At 42.5% G+C, this 23557-nt stretch overlaps 1 long non-coding RNA gene across 1 annotated transcript in view; it reads right to left on the reverse strand.

The window, feature by feature from the left end:
• Positions 1–9636, reverse strand: part of LOC110299524 — a 29525-nt gene extending 19889 nt beyond the window's left edge. The window contains exon 1 of the long non-coding RNA XR_002378465.1: positions 9577–9636. This is a non-coding gene — a long non-coding RNA (uncharacterized LOC110299524). The remainder of the gene's footprint in view (positions 1–9576) is intronic.
• Positions 9637–23557: the final 13921 nt, after the last annotated feature.

Genomic DNA, 23557 nt, shown 5'->3' on the forward strand with positions numbered 1-23557 from the left:
GAGCGCACATTACATATAGGTCCTTCTAACCCTTTCTCTAACTCTTAGCTCTAGGACTCCTTTCCTGCTTCCACACCTGCAGCAGATGCTACCTTGTTGTCATTATGCATTTGTTTTAGTTTCATGGCCTATTCCCCACTATACAGTACATTCCTAAGACACAGAGCCCTTATATTTTCTAGCTCTGCATTCTCAGCAGCCAACATAGTCCTGGGTACACAGTTGATGCTTAGTTAATGTCTGTTCTTTTGTTCAACAAAGAGAATGGGTAAATTAGTTTTCCAAAAATCTCATGCAGGTCTCACACTAGCTTTCAGGACTGGAGGTTAATTCTCACCTAGAAAGAGAGAAGCAACTGCATCAAATAGTTGGAGCAGCCCTCTCCCCCCCCCCCCCCCCCCCGCCGGTTCCCCCCCCCCCCCCCCCCCCCCCGCCAGATAACACTTTTACTAGGTTCTGAAAGTAGAAAAGCCAGGAATCTAACTGTTCTAAGACCTCTGATTCTACATTTAAAACAGTCTATGACTCTCTTTTCAAGGTAAGGCTATAGAAAAGCTTAATAAAAGAGAAAGACGATTTTTAGAAAGTTTGTGTGTTTGTTCATGTTCACGTGTGCATGTATGTGTGCATGTGTGTATATGCATGTATGTGTATATGTGTTTGCATGTGTATATGCACATGCATGTGTGCATGTGTGTTGAGCTTGCAGGTGTGTATGCATGTTTGGATGTGCGTGTGTTTGAAGTTGACGTTAAGTTGAAGCTTTCCCATCATTTTCCTCTGTATTTGCTGCGGCGGTAGGGTCTCTTGGTGCAGGAACTGACTTTCTAGCAAGTCTAGCTAGCCATCTTGTTCTGAAGGGCCCAACTCTGCCTCTGGAGTGCTGGGTTTCCAAGGTGCCTGGCTTTTTCTGTGGGCACTGGTGAACAGAATTCAAGTCCTCACTCTTGCAGGGACAAGCACTTAATCCACTGAACCATCTCCCAACCGGACAAAGATATATATATATATATATATATATATATATATATATATTGAAACACAGTCTCCCTACATATCACTGGATGTCCCAGAACTCACTATGTAGTCCAGGCTGGCCTCAAACTCACCTGCCTCTACCTCCCTAGTGTTTGCATTAAAGACACATGACTCGACACTGGTTTAAGGAAGCTAATTTTGAAAAGTATCACATACATATGTGAATTTGTCAATTTTATTCACTAGGAACTAGAAGTTTGTTGCTGCTGCTGCTGTTGCTCTTTTTGAGGAGGCAAAAAATCACAGTTATACAGGACCATAATCCTACAAGATAGCTATCTGAAGCTCACAGATGCCATCTTGCCTCAACTTCTGCATTAATAGGACTATAGGCATGCACCACCATGTCCAGCCAGGACATGCAAGTTTTCAAGGCTCAAATCCAATCACATTGTCCCTTTTCTTAATTTCTTTTCAATGCTGTTCTGTTAAAACTTTTCAGTTGGTCCATAAAGGCCCTGCTTGGCCTCAAATTGGCTCATCTATGTAGTTCCTTGTAGCCCTGAGGCTCTTTGGACATTCCTTTGCTCTTCAAGGGTCCCCACTTCTTTATCAGTGCTGCTTAGAACACCGTGTGGTGTAACCCATATCCGACACTAGGTTCCTACCCACATCACCTGATCAATTCCTTGCTTCAGGTCCCCGCTTGGCTATCATTCCTTTGGGAGACCTACTCTGAGCCTCCGGCTAGATCAGGCTACTCCATTTATATTGCATAGAATTATATATTCACTTTCTTTCCCTTTTCTTGGTTCTCTGTATATGCGTGTCTCTGCTAGGCTGTATGTCCACCACACGCACACAGGTACCCAAGGAGGCCAGAAGCAGGTGTTGGGTCTCAGCTAGTTACAGGTGTTCGAAGGCTGCCTGTTTGCTTTCACTTCTTCGTCTCCTATCAGGAGAGTATAATCTCTAAGGGGACAGGATGTGGGTCTACCTGTTCACCACTTTACTGTATTTTCTACATTATTTTATTTAGCTTTGCAATTCTGTGACGTACATATCCTCACTCCTACTTGGACAGATGAGAAACCAATACTCTGATAGAACCAATATCTGAACCAATATCCGAGCGTAGGTCCTACCTGCTTAAAGAGATAGAAATGAGTTTATTTGGGTTTTGATTCCCAGACTGTCAAGTCCTGCTTTTACCATTTACTCATTTTATAATTTGATGTGAATCTCCTCATCTATACTTATTTTGTCTACTTTACAATATTTTTGAGAAGACCATGTCAAACACTAGACATGAATGAGATACCTTGTAGACCATAATAAGCTCTAAATTAAGTGAGACAGATGGTGATTTCTGTCAGACCCAAACAACAGGCCCTGCTTATCTGGTGTGTCAGCTCTGCACATCTGTTTCTTGAGTAAACTTGTCAGTTTTGGGGCAGTTAACCCAGATGTGCATGTATGTTACCTTGCAGAGGTTGACACCCCAGAACTTAGGTTAACAATGAACAGTAAATTCTGTAAAGTGGATAGCATCTATTTTCTATATAATTGTAAATAACGACACTAGATGATGTGTAATGATGTGTTAGTAACCAGCCCTCAGTCCTTGCTCTACAAGGAGCAGGTAAAATGTTTAATTACATGTAGTTAAAAATTAGTGTTAATGTCTGAGAGCTCAAAGTTGGAGTCAGCTGGATTTTAGTCCAGTTCTCCCAGATTTATGTCTACTGACAGGGAGAAAATGAGCAAGTTGTTCAATGTCTCTAAACCTCATCTCTACATGTACAATATACCCAGCCCCTAGCCTCGTACAAGGATTAAAACAAAACCCACTGGTGTCTGGTGCACTGGGAGCCCTCAGTACTTGTGGGTCATTGTTGAATCACTCTGGTCTGCCCTCTTTTTGGCTTTTTGATCCCTACACACCCACTTTTTTCTAAGCATCTTGCTCCCCAGTCAGAGAGGTCTTTTCAAGATGGCAAACTGGAACAGCTGGGAGGAACCTCCATCTTTCTGCATCTGCTCCAAGCGAGCCAAGCTGGGATAAGGGGGAGCTTTCTGGCATGCCCTCTGCATAGTAACTCCCACCACGTTCCTATTTGTGAAGAACATCAAGTTTTTCTATCTACATGTGAACAACTACATGTCTTCAGAGAGGCACGCTAAGAATGGAATGATTCTATGTTCCCTGGCCGTGGACAAAAGGATGTGTGATTTCTAACCATAGTGGAAATGTTTTTTTTTTTTTTTGTTTTGTTTTGCCTTTGCAATGCTAGCAACACTTTGACTACATAAATTGATATGATTCATTATTCATCTTAAAAAAAAAAAGGCCTTGAGCTGCTGCGATGGCTCCCTGGGTAAAGGTGCTTGCTAACAGGGTTGATGTCCTAAGTTCAATCCCTCGATCCCGAGTGATGGAGAGAACTAACCCTGCAGAGCTGTCCTCTGACCTCCACTGGTACTTTGTATTGACCACAAAAAACAGACAGACAGACGGACAGTTTTTTTTTTCCTTGAAGGGAAGGCCTTTCTGTAATTTTGCACAAGGAGCCAGACATCCAAGCTACAGTGTTATATTCTGTTTTGCATACATGTATCTTTGTTTTCATTTTGACTTGGAAAATGCTGGGGATCGAACCTAGACTGTATATTTTTCTTTTCTTCCTTCCTTCCTTCCTTCCTTCCTTCCTTCCTTCCTTCCTTCCTTCCTTCCTTTTCTCTCTCTCACTCTCTCTCTCTCCCTTTCTTTCTTTCTTTCTTTCTTTCTTTCTTTCTTTCTTTCTTTCTTTCTTTCTTTCTTTCTTTCTAGCATAGAATAGAGTTTATTCAGGGCAATGGGGAGGGGAGTCAAGAGGGTAGTAGAAGCAGAGAAAAGCAGAGAGAGAGAGAGCGAGAGAAGGAGGGAGGAAGAGGAGTAGAGAGTAGAGAAGTAGAGGCTGTCCATGAGCACGTGGAGGGGGGCGGGATGAGAGGACAGAGCAGGAGCAGGAAATTGAGCAAGAGAACAAGAGCCTGTATATTTTTTCTTAAAAACTATTTATTGAATCACTAGTGCTCTGCTCTGCGCAGATGAATCTAATAACGAAATAAGTCGTCTCCCCTTTATAGAATTTACAAACCTCTATAGAGGACAACAGATGAGGACACAGTTAATGGATGAGATCCCACAAGCGAGGCGGTGGGTTAAGAGAGTATAAAGGCCAAAAGCTCTCTCATCACCAGACTGGTCCTGAATCTTCTCAGTTAAATGACTTTGAATGAGCCTCTTGCCCATTCTGAAGTAGCTTTCTCACACAAGCCAGACAATGACACGTTTACCTAGCAGATTATTGTGATGATTAACTGAGATTATATAAACCACCAAGTATAATACTACGCTAATTGTACATACCACTAACCGCCAGGGAAACCTTTAAGGGGCTGGAGAGATAGCCCAGTCAGTAAAGTGCTTGCCAGGCTAGCATGAGCACTTGAGTTTGGATCCCCAGCACCCTCATAAAAAGATGGGGGTGTCGATCCACACCTGTAGTCCCAGCACAGAGCGTAGAGACAGGAAGACTCTTGGTGCTTGCTGGCCAGGCAGCCCAGCTTAGTTGGTGAATTCTCGATTCACTGAGAGACCCTGCCACAAAAATAAATTGCAGGATGATTGACTGAGGAAGACACCCAATGTTGGCCTCTGCCCTCTGCAGACCAGCATATACATGTGCATACACACACAAACATGTACAAACATATACTCACACACAAATAAAAATAAATTTGAAAAAGAAGTAAATATCATTAAGATCAAAACACACTGCTACACACACACAAACATAAACACAAAAACAACCCTCCCTAAACAAAAACAAAAAAAGATCAACACATAAAGATACAGACAATGCTAAGAAGTCTCTTCTGCATAGCATGGGACCAGGCTTACTAAAAGTGATCTTACGTGTCATTCTTGCATGTTGAATGAGGAACATCTTTTCAGATAAGTCACCCTGCTTTACTGGAAAATGTAGGTTGCTTCCTGCTAAATACTTGCACACTTCTGACACAGATGGTGACATCTGTGGCCACTTCCCTCCCCCAGTCGAACACTAGGTGGTAGTTTCATGCTCTTCCCACCCAAGAGCCTGGATTGTCTGACACTGAAGAGAAACAGGAAGAATGATGGTTTCAACCTAGAAAGGAGACTACGTAATTTACAGTAAATAACTTCCATTTCTTGACAGAGACAGAGACAGAGACACAGAGAGAGACAGAGAGAGAGCTGTGATGTGAGATGATAAGGAAGTCAAGACACAGCTCTGGGAAAAGCTGAAAGTATCCTTGATGTCACATGCTGATTCTGTTTCCACAGCATCCTGAGCAAGATGATGGCTGAAGTCAATTTGAAACAATGGCTCTAGCAGACAGACAAAAGAAGGGAGCTTGGTGCTGTTCCCATAAATGCTACTGCATCCTTTCCGCAGTGAAGCTGCTGCTCTGCACTGGAATCTCACACTCATCTTAAGAAAGTCAAGAAAAGTGATACAGATTTGAGCCATCAATCATACTATGGAAGCCAACTCAATTACCCAGAACTTGATTAATGGGAAAGAAAGGGTTTCCAAGACAACTTGAAACCATGGTTGATGTAATGGTTATTATGCCCCTGAAATACCAATATAGCCTTTCATCTTTTTCTGAAAGTATTATTCTCATAAGGAAATTATAACACCTAAAGGCTTCAGTGTCATTCCTATTGTTTCATTTGTCTCTGTATAATAATTATACTAGTGGGTACCATTTTTTAATTTGTAGCTTAAGTCACAGAGACTTGACTCTAGGGCACTCCTCCGCTTCTGTTCAAACTGTACAGCCTTCAGAATGTTGCTTATATTTAAGTTGTAGGCTATATGCTCCATAAAGTTAGAGATCTCTTAATCAGGGTTGTGTTCCACCAGAAATCCAGAACAGTGTCCAAGACACAATAGGCATCCAATCAATGCTTGGATTAACAACATTCATTATCCCTCTTAATACAATCATCCTGAAAGATCAATCTATTCAGCTCCAGTTCTGTGAACAACAAAGTTGGTCTCCTTGTTTCAAAGCTACACAAAATTATGCTGCAAAGGTAGAAAGAGTGGCTGGATAGTCACATGGGACCCAGATTTAGCACGAGAGACTCCGGGAAGTAGCCTTGGTTATGTGGAGATTCTTTTCTTACAGGGAGAGTATAGCTCTATTGTCACATGGCTAAAGGAGGAGAGGGAGATTCAGCAGAGATGTTCAGAGAATGATGAGAGACACCAGCATCTCGGTATATCCTGTGCTCATCCAGTCCAGAAGAGACTGTCTTGTTCTGTAGAAGCCCAAAGAGCAGACTATCTGTGTGGCCTTTCCATGCCCCATATCTTCTCTGGCTATCATTTGGAGCTGCCATTTGATATTAAAATAATGTTTTATGGATGATATCAATTATAGAGATGAGAATATGGTTGAAGTCAAGCATGTGACATATACCTTCAGCCCAGCACTCAAGAGGCTTTGACAGAACCATCATGAGTTCAAGGTCAGCCTGGGATAAAATCTATCTCAAAAACAAAACAAACTAAGATAGAGATAAATTAAGGGAGATATCTAATGTTGATTTGGCCTCCATGTACACATGCATACATGTATACCTGCACATACTTGTGAACATATATTTGAACACACACACACACACACACACACACACACACACACACACACACACACACTTCCCCCAACCAAATGACCAAAGATTGTAGATTGAACTAGCTAGCAGCCATGGAAATAGAAAGAAGAGGATGCCTTCAAAACTATTTCAAAGGAGAAAGAGGAAGAAGAGGAAGGAGGAGGCGGAGGAAGAGGAACAGGACAAAGAAAGAGTAAGATAGCATGCATAGCTGGCTGGGGATGAGAAAGAGGAAAGGTACTTAGGGGTAACTCCAGATTTCTGAAGTTACCCCTACATCTGAAGCTGGGTAGAGGCAACCATCTTCAGTGAAATGGGAACCAGGCCAGAAGAGTGGCTAGGGAGGAAGCTACTGAACATCATCTGACTCTGAAAGCTCACACTCTCAGAACCCCCTGGCCTTTTGGTAGGTACATCCTACCACTTCACACCCCTGAACACAAACCATTGCTTAAGAGCAGTGGGTGAACTGCTTCGAATGTGACAATGTATGCTTCCTGGTGCTAGAGTAACTCAGTTCTAAATCCTGGTGTTTACACTGTTTCCTTTTAGTTGCTAAGGCGACTCAAGAAAGGCAAAGAGGGGATCAGGGACCCACAAACATAAGATTATGGAGGAAAAAAAATGACCAGGGAAAGCTTCAAGATTAGACGCTAGTTTCCTGCCAGAGCTTCACTTCATTTCATATAACTCGCCCACACTCTCTCCAGTTTCCAAAGACCAACTGCAGGCTCTTCTCCTGTGTCAGCCTCCAGTCCTTGGTGCTGAACAAAAAGAACTAAAAGAAGGGCGATAAGGACCAGGGGGTAGCTAGGAGCACCCAGCCAAGCAGCTAAGCGAGAGAATAACAGGCCAGGAGTCCATGAGCTATAGAACAGAGCTCCCAGCACGCCCTGAGCTCTTACTCTCAGCTCAGGCTGATTGAAGCGCTGCAGGGCTAGTGTAGAGCTGACCTCTGTAGCAGCCTACTTGAGTATGGTGAGTAACTGCCATCTTATGTTGTCTTCTGAACGCTGCTGAGCAGAAAAGAGCTGTGCTTTGTACGACAAGAGCAGAGACCCAGAAGAGACAAAGGAGGGGAGAGCAAACGCAGAGTGTAAGAATTCTCTTTCCTCTTTAGGAATACATTCAATCGTTTAGGTTCATTTGTTTGTTTCTCGATACAAAAGGCAACATGGTAGCAAAACAGTAGAAAAATCTGAGAAATACAGAGAATTAGAATGAGGATTAATTATAACCCCACTAATCAGTCTTGACCTTTGGTAAATACTTACTGACTGTGCATTGGGCCAGGCACAATCTCAGACCTGTAACAATCCCAAAGAGTTGGGACAGTATATCTTTTCTCTTTAATTAGTAAAGGAACTGATGGTTACAGGGGTTGACATTTGACTGAAAGCCCACATCTGGCTAGTGGCAGAACCTAGGTTTGGACAAGGCTAGGTAGTCTAGTTTTTGTTTTTTCAAACTCACAATGCATATCTGGTTATTTATCTTGGTGTCAAGAAGAGCCACTTCAGCAAACAACCTCAGTTTTCCAATGGGAAGTAATTCAAAGAAAAAAGAAACTAAAAAGATGTCTCAGGGGCTGGAGAGATGTTCAACGATTAAAAGCACTGGCTGCTTGCTCTTCCAGAGGTCCTGAGTTCAATTCCCAGCAACCACATGGTGGCTCACAACCATCTGGAATGGGATATGATGCCCTCTTCTGGTGTGTCTGAAACCAGCTACAGTGTACTCATATAAATGAAATAAAGAAATAAATAAATCTTTAAGAAACATGTCTGGGCGGGCGTAGTGGCGCACGCCTTTAATCCCAGCACTCGGGAGGCAGAGGCAGGAGAATTTCTGAGTTCTAGGCCAGCCTGGTCTACAAAGTGGTCCAGGTCAACCAGGGCTATACAGAGAAACCCTGTCTCAGAAAAACAAAACAAAACAAAAACAAAAACAAAACAAAAACAAAAAAACCAAAAAAATGTCTGAAAAAATCCCATGTTTAAATCTTGTCATATTTCTCACAATTTTGTAAACTCATCCATTGCAAAAGCGCTGTTTTAACTTTTTTTTTCTTTCTGACATACCGGAACAAGAGAGTGACTTCCCTTCTTGTCACTCCGCCAGAGGTTTTCTTTGTGACTCTCCAAGACTCTCACAAGGTAGCAGTTGTGTCTGTTCTTAGTCTCTTTTTCCCATTGTCTCTCTTTAAAGTAACATGCTTTCATATTTACACTATGGAAATGACCCTCAAACCAGGCCCACAAACGACCGCTTAAAAAGCGAACCAGTGGAGCTGCAGAGATGGCTCAATATTTCAGAATACTTACTGGCTCCTCTTCCAGAGGATCTGTATTTGATTTCCAGCATCTACAAGGTGGCTCATAACCATCTGTAATGCCAGATCCAGGGATCCAGTGTCTTTTTTCTGGCATCCCTGAACACATGCATGGGGTATACATACATACATACATACATACATACATACACACACATACATATACACAAACACACACACATATATATAAATATATATATACATACACACAAAATACCCATACACATAAAATAAAGCAAATACTAAAAATTAATGTAATTAACAATCTTACCCCAATTCTAAGTTTCACCATCTCTCAGTCCTCTAACTACCACCTCATTCTTAAATTTCCCATCTGATCATCACTTCATTTGAATTATGGAGAGATTCTGTGCAGAACACTTCTATAACACTTCTGTGCAGACCTTCTATAAACTGAAATTTTAATGGCTTTTATTCATAACATGAACATCGAAATATTATCAGCATGAAAATTACCTAAACAAAGTGTTGGATACCATGTACCCAACCCTGACTACCTAGTTTTTAAAAAAGAATATCTTTTACTTACTGTTTGACACTTTAAGTTTGTAAATGGTGCATCTTTATCATGTGTGTCCCAGTTTCCCGCTCCCACTGCCCGCATTAAACCCATAAGGTGCCCCCTCCTCACTTTTTGTTCTCACTGACCCTTCTTTTTTGTTAGTAACTCTCTGTCCAACTGGTGTGGCCTGTTGGGATGTTGGCTGACGTCACTGACTTGATGTTGTGTATGTCACAATAGCTGCAGGGAGTTCCTGGGTACGATGGCCAAGTCATGTCCCAGAGACAACCCTTCACAGCACTCCTCCCTCTCCTCTAGCTCTAATACTCTTTTCACCTCCCTTCTATAGTGCTTCTTGAGCCTTGGAGGCTTGACATAGATGTCCTGACCATTCAGTAGACACTTACTCTTAGCAATTAACCACTTATGAGTCCCAGTATAAACTGCTGCCAACTACAGAGAGAAACTTTTCTGGCCAAGGTTGAGGGAATCACTAATCTATGGGTGTAAGATAAATATTTATAAGACAATTTGACAACATGTGGCTTAGCAAAACAACAATAGTAGGTCCTTCTCTTGGCTTATTGCCAAGCCATGGGATTTTGAGCAGGTTGACAGCACTCAGCCTGAATTCCTTCCTGTGGATCAGGCCTCAAATCTAAAAGCAGTGAGGTGTTACCCCTATAACTCTCATGCCACTAACACACCAGAGGTCACATCTTGCCTGGCAGGCTAGTATTTTATGCTGCAGGGTTGGCTACAGGGATATCACTGAAGCCTTTTCTAGCCCCTGTAGCCTGCACAACACCTTTCCCAGGCACTGTGAAATCTAGTTAACAAGTAGAAAGCTTTCAGATCAGTTCCAGTTTGATTTCTTTGCCCTATAAACAAAGTGTCCCATTACTCAGTTTTGTTCTTTATCTAGTCTTGTCTTGTTGGCTTTAGACACTTAGTAACTGGCCTTGACTCTTCCCAATAACTCTCCGGTTAATACCAGGTTTTCCTTGATAATAGAAACATTTAAAACCAAGCCACCTCCAATTCTACATTTAGCATTCCCTGTATGAGTTTGTGTTTGGTTTCCTTCTGTACAAAGTGAGGAGATACTATTTTTATGGAAGTTGTAAGGTCAAGATAATAGTTAGCAAACTTTTAGAACATATTCTGGTACATTGGAAGCATATAGCTGTTAGCTATGGGAGTCTTTGCTTATTGGGTCACTTCAAGGACAGGAATGAAAGTATAGTACTATACATTTGTTTTAGATTTTAATGACTTTCCTAATTTGTTTACTGGTATTTTAGACCATTTCTTTTTTTACTGTACATATCCTGTAGGGTACTCACAAACTTTACATTGAATAGTTTGCTTGGAACCCTAATGACATAACAACCATTTTTATACTGACACCTCTCTACGAGTACATGCACACACAAGCACATACTGGAGTTAGGGCCTACATAGAACTAGGTAACTGCTATACTGTTAAAGCCAGACTCCCGGGCCTATTTTTTGGGGGGTAGATTTTTGGACAGTAACTTTTATGTAATATAGTTGATTTATTTTATAAATGTTTTTATTCTACTCATTTTCCATGTCCAAATGCTGTCTGCAAGTTTTGAACTTTATTTCCCGTGTGTTAATCAGCCACAGTCCGGACTGTCTTGTAAGGAGTTTAGTTAGAGAGCAGTGTAAAGACTGTCTTGATAAAAGGATCTTGAGGCCAGGGAGGTTAGATTAGAGACTAGTAAAATAACCCATACTGAGAGTCTTGTCTATATGTGGGACAAGAAGAGACACGTGTGTGAATAACCTTAGGTCGACTGAAGAATGGAGTGGCATAAGAAATGGAGGGGAAAGATCAGATTTTTCCCATGGGTTTGGAGATGGTAAATCCACTAAGAAAGGCCACTTTCTCTATTGTTTTCTAAATGCAGATGGGTTTCAAACTGTTCAAGGAGCAGCAAGAAAAATACATTGTGAAAACTCAGAATATAAGACAAGCCTCTTTTAGTTCACAATACAATCTGTGTATGTCCAAAATTTTCACACCTGAATCCAAAATTGAACAGAACTGGAATCATTAAAAAAAGAAGGCCACACAGGGCTAGTAATGGTATTCACTGAGGCTCTATTGGAGATGGTAATGAAGCATGTTTAAATGTTACCTTCCAAGCAGCGGCTGCAAGTTGCTAAGTTTGTGGGCAGAACAGTCTTTCCTCTCTACAAAAGCAGAGCTCTGAAAGTGCCAAGCAAGGCCACAAGTGCTCCAACTACATCCTTTCCAAGATGCTAATGCTTTCTGCTTTCACTCAAAATTCTCAAAGCCTCTTCAGTGGGCAAAGAACAAGACAGAATAGCTGGCCTGGTCTAAGATGGCATGGGCAGCCAACCATGCAAAAGGGAGTGGTTGAGGCCACCCGCCCAGAAACAGCACACTCTCACTAAACCACACTTCTTTCCTCCCTCCGCCCAAATACTCCAGCTGGCACAGGGAGGGGCAGTTTCTGAGCCATCGGCATGCAGCCTTCCTTGGTTGCATCTGTATGCCCTGTTACCACACTTTCCAAGTTAGAATTCTAGATGTGTAACAAACAGATTTCTAGAAAGGAATCCATAGTGTGTAGTTGAGGTGAAAATACATCACTTGAAAGACTGATTCAACAAGTACTTAGGCATCACCATCTAAATGTCAGGTACCATTTTAGGCACTGGCAGACAGAATGGTGAAGAGCAGAGGGATGTGTTATATAATAGGAATAGGTATCATAAATAGTATGTTAGCATTTTAACATTAGCTCTAGTAAGTTATATTTAAACTCAAGGGGAGCACGGTCAGACAGATAATTACATTGCAGGTCTTTGACATCTACTTGAATTCCAGCCATAAGAAAAGGACCAACTGGAGCTAGCTTGGCATCACTGACACAGCCTTTATCCTAGTGGGAAGTCATGGCTCCCTTTTCTGAGCTGCCCTGAACTTCTTTTGATCCTTTGAAAACCATTCCATCTTCTACAGTGTTACGATTATTTACTTATGTCTTATCAGACTTTGTAGAACCCTTCAAAGCAAGCTACCTTTGCTCATTGTCCAGTCCATCTCCTGATGCTGCCCCCATCTCTCCTTTCAAATTCTTCCACACACGTATTTGCTAGTTCCTGTATTTTCTGGCTTGTGCTCCTGCATGCAGGTCCCTTGGATAGGGTACTTTGTTCTTTATTGTCTGGAAGAGCTATGGCTCTTCTTGGAAGAACCAACTCAGAAGGAATCTAAATTAGGCCCTCAATAACTTCCCTGAGCAATGTGTAATCATGTGCTCCCGTCCTTGCAGGAGTCTAAGCTTATCTGTTAGCTCACTGACCCCACCCACACCCCAATCATCTTGTGGGTCAAAAAGCTCTAAGATCAAGTATTCATTTTCTCATCTATAGCCTTGGGATAGTGCACCTTTGTCTGAAAAAGTATCTCAGAAAAAGTGCATATAGAAATTGATATGCCTTCTTCTGAACCAGGCAAGAGATAGCTACATGAATCAGAAGTTCTTTGGTTAATATATACATATATATATATATATAAAACAACCATTACAACAAGACCCTTCCTTTGTCCTTAATAGAGGTTTTTCTGATACTTAGTCTTTGGCTCAAAGGCCTTGTGACTTGTTAGAAGCCAAGCAGTGGATAGAGGCCAAGATGAAGAGCATGCACACCCACACGGATGCTCCCTGACCCACACTAGGGTTACACCTTGATCAAACCATCCCAAGATGAATATAAACAGGAGGTACGTTTAATGTGTCTAACTTATTGAACAAATGTTTTGTGGACAAATGGGATGCAAAACCCATAAAACAGAATATCCCAAAATGCCACACACAACACAGTATGTTGTAGAGCAGCAGTTCTCAGCCTGTGGGTTGCAACTCTTTTGGGGATGGATTGACACTTTCACACGGGTGTTATATCAGATATCCTGCATATCAGATGTTTAATACATTGTAATTTGTAGTGTAATGTAGGTGAGACAATGGTGATGACAAAGACTACACTTAGTTATGCACACCTCTGGCTTCCTATTTAAATCTAAACAGTGTATTAGTGCTCCCAAGGTAGAAGAGCGGTTCTTCCTGATGTGGTCATGAATCACCTTATTTTGCTTCCCCTATAACTTGTTTGTTTTGTTGGTTGCTTGAGGATGGGTGGCCCAAACCTAGCTTGTTAGAGTGCTATAATGGCTCAGAGTCGAACCCAATCATTCCTATAACAATATCATGTAATTCAATTAACCCATCATCCTGCTGGACCAAGAATGTCACTCAGTGGCAGACTGTTTACTTAGCATGTATGAGACCCCTGGTTAGAGCCTCAAGCTCTGGAAAGAAACCAATACTTTTAGTTGCTGCTTCTCCAAATTGTACTGCCTTTCTCCAAGCCTGTCTTTGTTAAGAAATGGACAGTTTGAAAATTGAAGCCTGTATGACATAAGGGGTAAAGGTGGTCTATAAATACCCTGGGAAGTCTTTTATGCTGAAGCCAAAATCAGCCCCCACACAGTAGGTGATGTTTTACTTTATGGACTCTGAGGTTTATTTTTCTATTTTTACTCTCTCCCCCCAGACACCACATTACTAACACTGCCCACTGATGATGATGATGACGACAATGATATTATTTTTATTTGTTCACTTTATATCCCAATCACAGCCTCCCTCTCCTCTAAGCCCTCCCTTCACACAGCCCCTTCCCCCATCTCTCCCTTCCCTTCTCTTATGAGACAGGGGAGGCCCCCTGTGTACCAATTCACCCTGGCACAAGTCACTGCAGGACAGGGCATACCCTCTCTCACTAAGGCCAGACAAGGCAGCCCAGTTATGGTAACAGGATCTATAGGTAGGCAACAGGGATAGTCCCTACTCTAGTCATTGGACAACCCATCATGAACACTAAGATGCACCTCTGCTACATATGTGCAGGGACCTATGCCCACTGACTATGCTGAGCTCTGTGTACTCAGTGAAACACTACAGTAGACACTATACCTTGGCTCCGTGTCTCTGTTTCCCTATTTCTGTTGTTTCTTTGTGTTGTGAGATGAGGTCTGACTGTACTGCTGGCTAGCTAGTGATCTTCCTACCTCTGCCTCCTGGGTGCTGGGATTTCAGTTGTGTGCGACCACACCTTTGGATTACTGTTCTCTTTTAAGTGAAGATAGTGAGGTATAGCCTGCAAAGGATAAAACATTAGAACCAGATCAGTCTGGGATTCAGCTCCTCAACTGGAGCCTCGGTTTCCATCGTCTGCTACCATAGGAAGATAGTACCTACTGCTTTACAGACCTTCCAACTGCATGTTTCATCTCCCAGAAGCCGTGGCACACCCTCCTGCAGCCCATCCCTCTTTAGGCCAAGGTGATAAGAATCCCTCCTCTCCCTTCTAGCAACTGCAAAATAAGTTCATGGTTCTACCTAGTGCCTGCCTCCGAATTCTTTGGCATGTTAGCTAGACCAGGCTAGGCCACATGGTGTGGAACATCCCTTACTCCCTGAAAAACTTTCAGTCAGAAGCTCCCATCTTACAGTACTGAAGGGTCCCTCTCCCTTTGAGCCCACTATGCTGCCTCTGTGTGATGCTGTTGTTCCTAGTATTCGTGGAGTTGAATGTTCTCTCTTCTTTCAAGCTCTTACTGAACCATCCACTGTACAATGTCCCAACTCTCCTAATTCTCTCCTGCTTCAGGGCTTTGTCATGGCTGGCTATGGTCACGAGCCTATAATTCTCCTAACAAAGTTCTTCTGCAGGGTAATGTCACATCACTCCTTCTTATGAACATGCAGACATTTCCAACAATATCACATCTGCTTGTCATCCTTGATCCTTTTGCCAGCCAGGACCACGAGTTATTCTTCCTTTTATCTTGTGCTGCTGATATGAAGCAGACAGCAGATACGTGCCATGTGCTAGCTACCTCCATTTTATACACAGCCATCATGAAATGGGAAACATTTGTATTAAAAGGGAATCCACGGCCTGTCAAGTTCTGTGTCAGCACACACGTAGCCAGTGGGACCCACTTTCTGCTTCTCTGCTACAGGAGCAGGAACAATATCTTACCTCTTTAGGGTCTTTCTTGACCCTCAAGTGCTTCACAATTGTCATCAAGGCTCTCTGATAAGCCACTGTCACTAGACTATAGAAAATAATGTTTCTGCACCACTCTGGTGTGAGTATCACTTGCAGCTATAAATGAAGAGACCCAGAACCTACAGAAGCTTCAGAAGGAAGAGAACTAAATTGAAAGCAGAGTTGAAAATAGACTTAGCTAGTCTCTGACTTTTAATTAATTAATTATTATGGGTAGCCATATGCTACTGTGCATGAGTGAAGGTCAGAAAATAACTTGGTGTTCTTGGCTTCTGTCTACTTTTATACAGGTTCTAGGGATTAACTTGGGTCAGCAGGCTGTCTAACAAGTGAAACAGAGATATCTCCCCTGTCCCAGTCCCTGCCTTTGGATGATTGAATTCTTTTGATTAAATTGGATGATTTTAATTCTTCTTGTAAAAGTGGCACAAACCCAGTGAAAAACATACTTAACCTTCTGTTTGTTGACTGAGTTGGTTATGTAGCCCAGGCTAGTCAAATACTAGGCTGGCCCCAAACTCATGGCAATCTTCCTGCCTCAGTTTCAGTAGTGCTGAGATTATAGGCCACATTTCAAATTTTGAAATTTGATCCTCTCCTAGGCTAACAATAAGTTATAGGCTACTCTTTCTAGATGCCTGGGCCCCGGCTCCCAATTAGCCATAGGATTATGCTGGTAGGCAACAGAGTTTCTACCACAGTGGTTTCAGCCTTCTAAGTGATGTGACCCCGATACAGTTTCTCACGTTTTGGTGACCCCGATAAAATTATTTCATGGCTAGTTCATGACTATAATTTTACTACTGCTATAAATTGTAATTTATATCCTGCACAGCCATCTTGAAGTCTTAAATCTTAACTGGAGGCAAGCTCTCCCTCTGGCTGGTACTAGGACCTCAGCCTTTTCCTCCTCCCAGCATGAGATATCTGGGGATATTAACATTTCTCTAGCACTATTGTTTCAACAGTTTGATAGCTAACGGGAGAGGCACATATGTTCCTTTAGAATTTTGAATTCTTGCCAGGACAGTCATAATACCTTGCAGGTCCTGACCTTACATCGTGGCATTGTTCACTGAACACTACTTATTGGCATGACCCTGACACTGGCAAAGTTTGGACAAGGGATTTACATTTGACACCATGATAGGTCAATACTGAGTTTTTCTAAGTAAAGAAAATTTCTAAGAAATGGCTATTGAGAATCACTCTGAAAAACATATGGTCATCAAAATGCGTACTACTTTAAAAGAAAAACGAGAGCAAAGTCCAAAGGTTCATCTCTATTGTGCACCCATTTCTCTCTCTCTTTCTTTCTCTCGCTCTCTCCCTTTCTTCCTTTCTTCCCTTCCCTTCCTTTCTTTCCTTTCTTTCTTTCTTTCTTTCTTTCTTTCTTTCTTTCTTTCTTTCTCTCTTTCTTTCCTTTCTTTCCTTTCCTTTCCTTTCCTTTCTTTTCTTTCCTTTCTTTCTTCCTTCCTTCCTTTCTTTCTTTTCTTTCCTTTCTTTCTTCCTTCCTTCCTTCCTTCCTTTCTTTCTTTCTTTCTTTCTTTCTTTCTTTCTTTCTTCCTTCCTTCCTTTCTTTCTTTCTTTCTTGGTTTTTGAGACAGGGTTTCTCTGTGTAGCCCTGGCTGTCCTGGAACTCACTCTGTAGACCCGGCTGGCCTCGAACTCACCTGCCTCTGCTTCCCAAGTGCTGGGATTAAAGGCATGCGCCACTACCCCCTGGCTGTGCACCCATTTCCAAGTTAAGCTGCAAATATTTCTATAATCTTGAGCCAACTTTAACTTGTTCAGTTCTCAGATCTCAGAGATGCTCAGTTGTGCAGATTAAAATGTCGCTTCTCTGCAGAAGAGGTGATCCTTTGCAAAGTCTCCACACATCCATGTTTTGAAGGGTCAAAGAACTGTGGGATACTCAGTCCTTCTATGGTTTTCACAGCATTGGGGTGTCTTGTGTGTGTCCTTAAAAGAGGTGTGTCTTATCAGGCCTAGCAAACCTGGCAAGCTTCGCTCTTCATAACGGATGAGCACTGTGGAGCCTAAGGCTTTGCCATGGTCTGTTTTATGGTGAGAAAGTTGTATGCTATCCTTTTCCAGCTCATTTCTTTGAGTCTCAGCTTTCACATTAGAAACACGGATATGTAACTGCATGTGTGTCACAGGCTGGCATGAGCTGTGTGACAGCACTTTGCAAAGCCATAGAACACTACACAAATGACCTTACAACTCCCCTCCCCCTCTCCACTTGCTTCTCTCTCTATCAGTCCACAGTCAGCACCCACTTTATCTCTCCAGGTTCGTTTTCTTTAACTCAGAGACCAGGGGGATGAATTAAATGACCTTTTAATTCCCTTTCATTTCTACTCTAACCTAAAGCCATATTAGGAAACAGGGTTTTCATGAAACCAGGAACAGTTTGGATTACTAAAGAAAGTTACGGATAGGAGCCAAGAAGACAGGTGTGGGGAATCACCTGAAAAAAGCAAAGGCCAGGAGAGGTTCTGGCTCTTGCAGGAGAACTGAGCACTTTCCCTGCTGGGTGGCTCAGATGAAATAGTCACTTCCTAAGTGAACCTGTCACATTCCTTAGTGTACTCAGTTCTCTTTTCACATGTTTCACAAAGGTTTGTCTCCCAGAGTGTTTTAAAACATTGATTTTTCCATATCAGGATCAATCTGTTACAACTAAAAATGCAGGTTTGCTTAAAGACGCTGAGACAAGGTCGCCCAACAGAAGAGTTTTGTTAGGTCATGGGACCCTGAAGGAGAGAGCAGCCGCTCCTCTTCCTCAAAGGAGCCTCTTGGGGAGAGATTGTCTCCATGCATAGCGTGACAGAAGCCAGGAACGGCAGAGGCAGTTCTCAGAATATTAGGAAAGATTCTGCATCATAGCCATATATAACTGCAGTGGGACTCTGAAGGACACACACACACACGCACACGCACACACACACACACACACACACACTCCTTTAAATTTAAATCCAGAGAGCAGAGTGCATTCTGAGTCTTACATTTTTTTAAAAAAGATTTATTTGGTTAGTTTATGTGTACTATTGTTTTGTCCATCTGTCTATATGTGCCCCACATGCATGCCTGGTGTCCTTGAAAGTCAGAGAGGGCATCAGGTCCCCTGGAACTAGACTTACAGATGGCTGTGAGCCAGGATGTAGGTGCTGGGAATTGAACCTAGCTCATCTACAAGAGCAACAAGTGCTCTTAACCTCTTAGATGTTTCAGGGAACTTAGGAAAGCTGCATATCACATCACCTAGCCAGCAGTCATGGAGACAAGCGCTGGGCGGGAAGACAGTTCAATGTTGTCTTTGTCCTAGGCAGCAGGGTGGGGATCTCAGGGTACCATCTCTGCCAAGTCCTGAATATGAGTGACAGGCACAGCATCGCACCTGTCAGTCCTTTGTCCTAGCAGACAGACTACAGGGGAGAGTCATGGGCCAGTTTCTTGGAGACAGAAAAGTGGCCAAAGGGTCTGTGACCTAGCACACTCAATCCTTAGAGATGCCTGAGAAAGCATTTACATAGCAACTGTTGACAAGCTGCTTGCTACCCACACACTTCACTATGGAACACGCATCACCCTCACACATCCTTTTACCTCTCTTGGAGTGTTGCCTGAGTTAGGCTCTAAAGCACTAGGGTGCTACATAGAACCCCCCCGCCTACCCTTTTCTCACGTGTTCCACGTTCATAGTGATGTATGTACATTTGTTGATTATTAGGTCGCATGCTGCTGTTCCTCTGAGAAAAAAATGCTCTTGTGTCTAGTGTGACAGAAATGGGTAAGAAGGCTCACCTGACAGGCAAGAGGGCAGATGAGTCAAGTGGACAGGAGTTGAGAGAAACTTGCTTCTCTCCCTCCTCCACACTCCTATTTGAGCATCTAAGGAGGGGCAGTAGACATCTAAACACAGAACCTATCCTATATCTCTGAAGTTTTTCTAGAAAGGAGAACAGATATTGGTAGCTGGGCATGTCTGATGGCCAACAGGTGGAAGTAGGGCTCAAACAGAAAATGTGCTACTTATAGAATTTTCTGATCCACACATTGTCAGCCCACAAGAGTAAAATAACTTACAAAAGAATGCATGACAGATCACTTTGTCATAACTACAGAGGCCTGAGGAACACTTAGGTGTCTAGATACTCAGTACATTTTATCAAGACCTAGGAATGTAGTTGAAAGTGGTGACACACACATCTGTAATGCAGCCCTTGACGTAGGAGGATTGTGATGAGATCAAGGCTAGCCTGGGCTACAGAGTAAGACTTTGTTCCAAACAAACAAACAAATACACAAACAAACAAACTAACTAACCAACTAACTAAAAACTAACTATGAATGCTCAAATGGAGTTTCATGTGTTAGCTTTAATTATATTGGAGAAATTCCAAGTTTCCTGCCCCTGTGAACTTATTCAAACTTTTCTCTTGCTTGGTCTGAATGAATTGTTATATTGACCTTGTCATCCATCCCTGAAATTTGCTCTGCCTTTCTTTGTCATGTCTGTTAATGACCCCCCTCCCATGTGTGTGTGTGATGTGTGTGTGTGTGATGTGTGTGATGTGTGTGATGTGTGTGTGTATGTGTGTGTGTGTGTGATGTGATGTGATGTGTGTACTGGCATTATGTGAACAGCAGAAGATGTCTCTCAGCTCTCAGGTATCAGTTCTTTCTTTGTAATTTTATGTGGGTCCCTGGTATTGAACTCAGGTCATCAGCCTTGTGTGGCAAAGCACTTTGATCTGCCAAATCATCTCTCCAGCCTTCCCGTCTGTTACATTTTGATATACTCTTCATTTCCAGAATTTCTGTTCTGTTCTTTTTTTTTTTAAGCCTGCCTTAGTCACTGTTATATTGCTGTGAAAAGACACCACAACCACAACAATTCATATAAAAAGCATTTAGCTGGGGAATTACTATAGTTCTGGAAGCTTAGTCCATTTTATCATCATGGCAGGGAGAAGAATGGCAGGCAGGCATAGTGCTGAAGCAGTAGTTGGGGGCTATATCCTGATCTGTAGATGAGAGTCTGGACTCGGCATAGGCTTTTGAAACCCCAAAGTCCACCCTCAGTGGCACACTTCCTCCAACAGGGTCATACATCCTAATCCTTCTCAAATAGTGCCACTCCCTGGTGATGAAGCATCAAGTGTATGGGTCTATGAGAGGTACTCTTATTCAAACAACAACAGAGCTGGATATTTCCTTGCTCATTTTTTTTTTCTTTCTGGAACATGGTTTCTCTGTGTAGCTGTGGCTGTTCTGGAACTCACTGTGTATGTAGACCGGGCTTGCCTTGAACTTGGAGCTCCGCCTGCCTCTGCCTCTTGAGTGCTGGGATTAAAGGCATGCGCCACCACTGCCTGGCTCCGTTGTTCAGGGTTTTCTTCTATGTTTTTAATTTCTTTTCTAAGTTACTGTCTCATGCATTTAGATAACTTCCTTGTCTAGATCTTGAATTGATGTCCTAACTTTATTAATGTCTTCTTAAGTCCTGTGTATAGTTATTCTTTTAAACGTAGGGCTTTTGAGTCTTTTTCTGGCATTTCATCTATCTTTAATCGGGGTTTACAGTATTATGTGTAGTCAGCTTGTGGGTGTGTCCTACCGGGTTGCTTCACAGTTGTGTGTGCGTTTGCACATCTGTTGAGAAGCATGTGTCCTCCCCAGCACTTAGTGGCTTTTTCCTCTCACATTTTGTCAGGGTTCACTAGGGAGCCCTGGCTGGCCTGGAACTCATTCACGGTCCCACTCTTTTCGCTTGTTTTAGTTTATGCGAGTCCCTCTGGTGACTTATCTTCAGTGGATCTGTGTTTCCTCTCAGGAGAGGCGACTTGCAGACACAATGATTCGACAGCAGTGTCTGTATAGACTTGCTGCAGACACTTGTGGGTTTCACTGGTGTCCTCAGTAAGATTCAGGATGGCAGCAGCAAAGGGTACTTACTGGTTGCGGGAAATGTGGTTTACAGTTCTTCTTAGAGTAAAGGTATTGATAGTTATGTAGTTAAATGAAGACAGATTGGCAAAGGGGAAAAGAAAACGAATGAGTCTACGCGGGCTAGGGGCATGAGAAGTAGAGAAACATCTTGTATAGTATGTGCAGAGAAAAAAAAAAAACACACCACAAATCATAAAAGCCCATTCCAGAGGAGACACAAGTTAAAGCACAAAAAATGAGCACTTATAATGTACAAATGTGCAAAGAAATATGTAAAACTAAAACAATCAGGAAAAATCAAAGAAAGGATTTATGAAGTCAGTCAGAATTCCTTCCTTGTTGGATTGTTTCCTCCACTGGATGGCCTTTTGTCTCAGGCCTCCCTGGTTGGGGGAAGATCCAGATAACACAGCCAGTGTGTCCTGCCAGATGAGAAGGATTCTTGTGACCAAAGCCTATTTTCTGCCAGAATTCCCCAGTCTTAGGCTCTCTGCTTGCAAATTACAACCTCATCTTTGGTATTTGGGGATCATTCTTTCCAGCCAAGGGCTGTGCTTAGAAGGGCTGTGGAGGGCATGTAGGCCCTTTTTTCACTACAGTCAGGATATTGTGCCAAGTTTGTCAGCACACTTCCCATGATCCCATACAACAGTGTGTGTGTGTGTGTGTGTGTGTGTGTGTGTGGTGTGTTTATGTAGTGTATGATGTGCCTCTGTGTGTGTGTGTGTGTGTCTATGGGTGTATGCGGAGTGCCTGTGTGTATGTGTTTATATGTGTGTGTAGTATGCCTCTGTATGTGTGAGCATGAAGGATGCCTTCTCTAACAAATGTTTTCTCGTGTCAGCTTCAGGGTCCTGTGCTACGTTTCTGCTTTAGACGTCTCCTTGGGCACACAGATCTAGCCTCTGGGTGCTTGGACATAGGGGGCCTTCTCTCTCTGGCACTTGCCTCTCAGCTACTGCTAACACTGGCTGGCACAGCGGCACAGTACAATGTGGTGCAGGCAGCTCGGCTGCTCCTGTGCAGAGAAATTCCTTCTCAGCCTCATTTCTGTCTTCTCTAGCCTTTCACTTATGTGAATAGGACCTTTGAAAACAAGGGACAATATCTCATATGGCTTTTAACGGCCTGGAACTTATGTAGCAAAGGGTGACCTTGAACTCCTGACACTCCTGCCTTCACCTTCTAAGTGCTGGAACCCAACCTGATTTAGTTATTATTATTAGTATCTTGTCTTCCAATTGTACTAACCATGGCTACTCATCTGCCGTTTTGCCTGGAAGTCTGCATAAACATTTCTTTTCATTGCCATTTTTATTGTAAACACAGGACCCCATGCTGGTGCTCCAGGCTGATTTAGTGATCTCTGTATAGCCTAAGGTGATTTCAAAATTCTGGCCATCCTCCTGTTTCAACCTCCCAAGTGTTGGGATTACAGGCACACACCTCCAGGTCCTGCAGTCAATTAGTCTTTGTAATTCCTTGTGTCTAAAATCCTGCCTCACTCACTTCCTACACAAAGTTAGCATTAAAGTTTGTTCATTGTTTATTCAGCCAGGGAAATATTTTCCAACATCTTCCACTATAAATTTACTGTGTGTACTATTTAGAAATGTTAACCACAGAGAAATTATTAACAAGAATTTCAATTCAAAACAAGCAATAGACTTTTTAGATTTCCTAAGTGCAACACTTTGTAAGTTTATCCCTTCTGTGTGATCTCTAAGCAACTGAACAATTTGGATAAAGTTCAACAGAGTAAGCAAAAAATCATGGCAGACTCTTCAAGAATCAAGAAAGATCCTATTGTATTCCCAGTGTGTGTTTTTCAGAGGGGGAACAAGTTTTCAAGAAGAATGGAACCAAAGTGTTCTCTGTGTAAACACTGCATGCACAGAAAATGAAG

The sequence above is a fragment of the Mus caroli genome, chromosome 7 (genome assembly GCF_900094665.2).
Source record: "Mus caroli chromosome 7, CAROLI_EIJ_v1.1, whole genome shotgun sequence".
In the NCBI taxonomy this organism is placed as follows: Eukaryota; Metazoa; Chordata; class Mammalia; order Rodentia; family Muridae; genus Mus; species Mus caroli.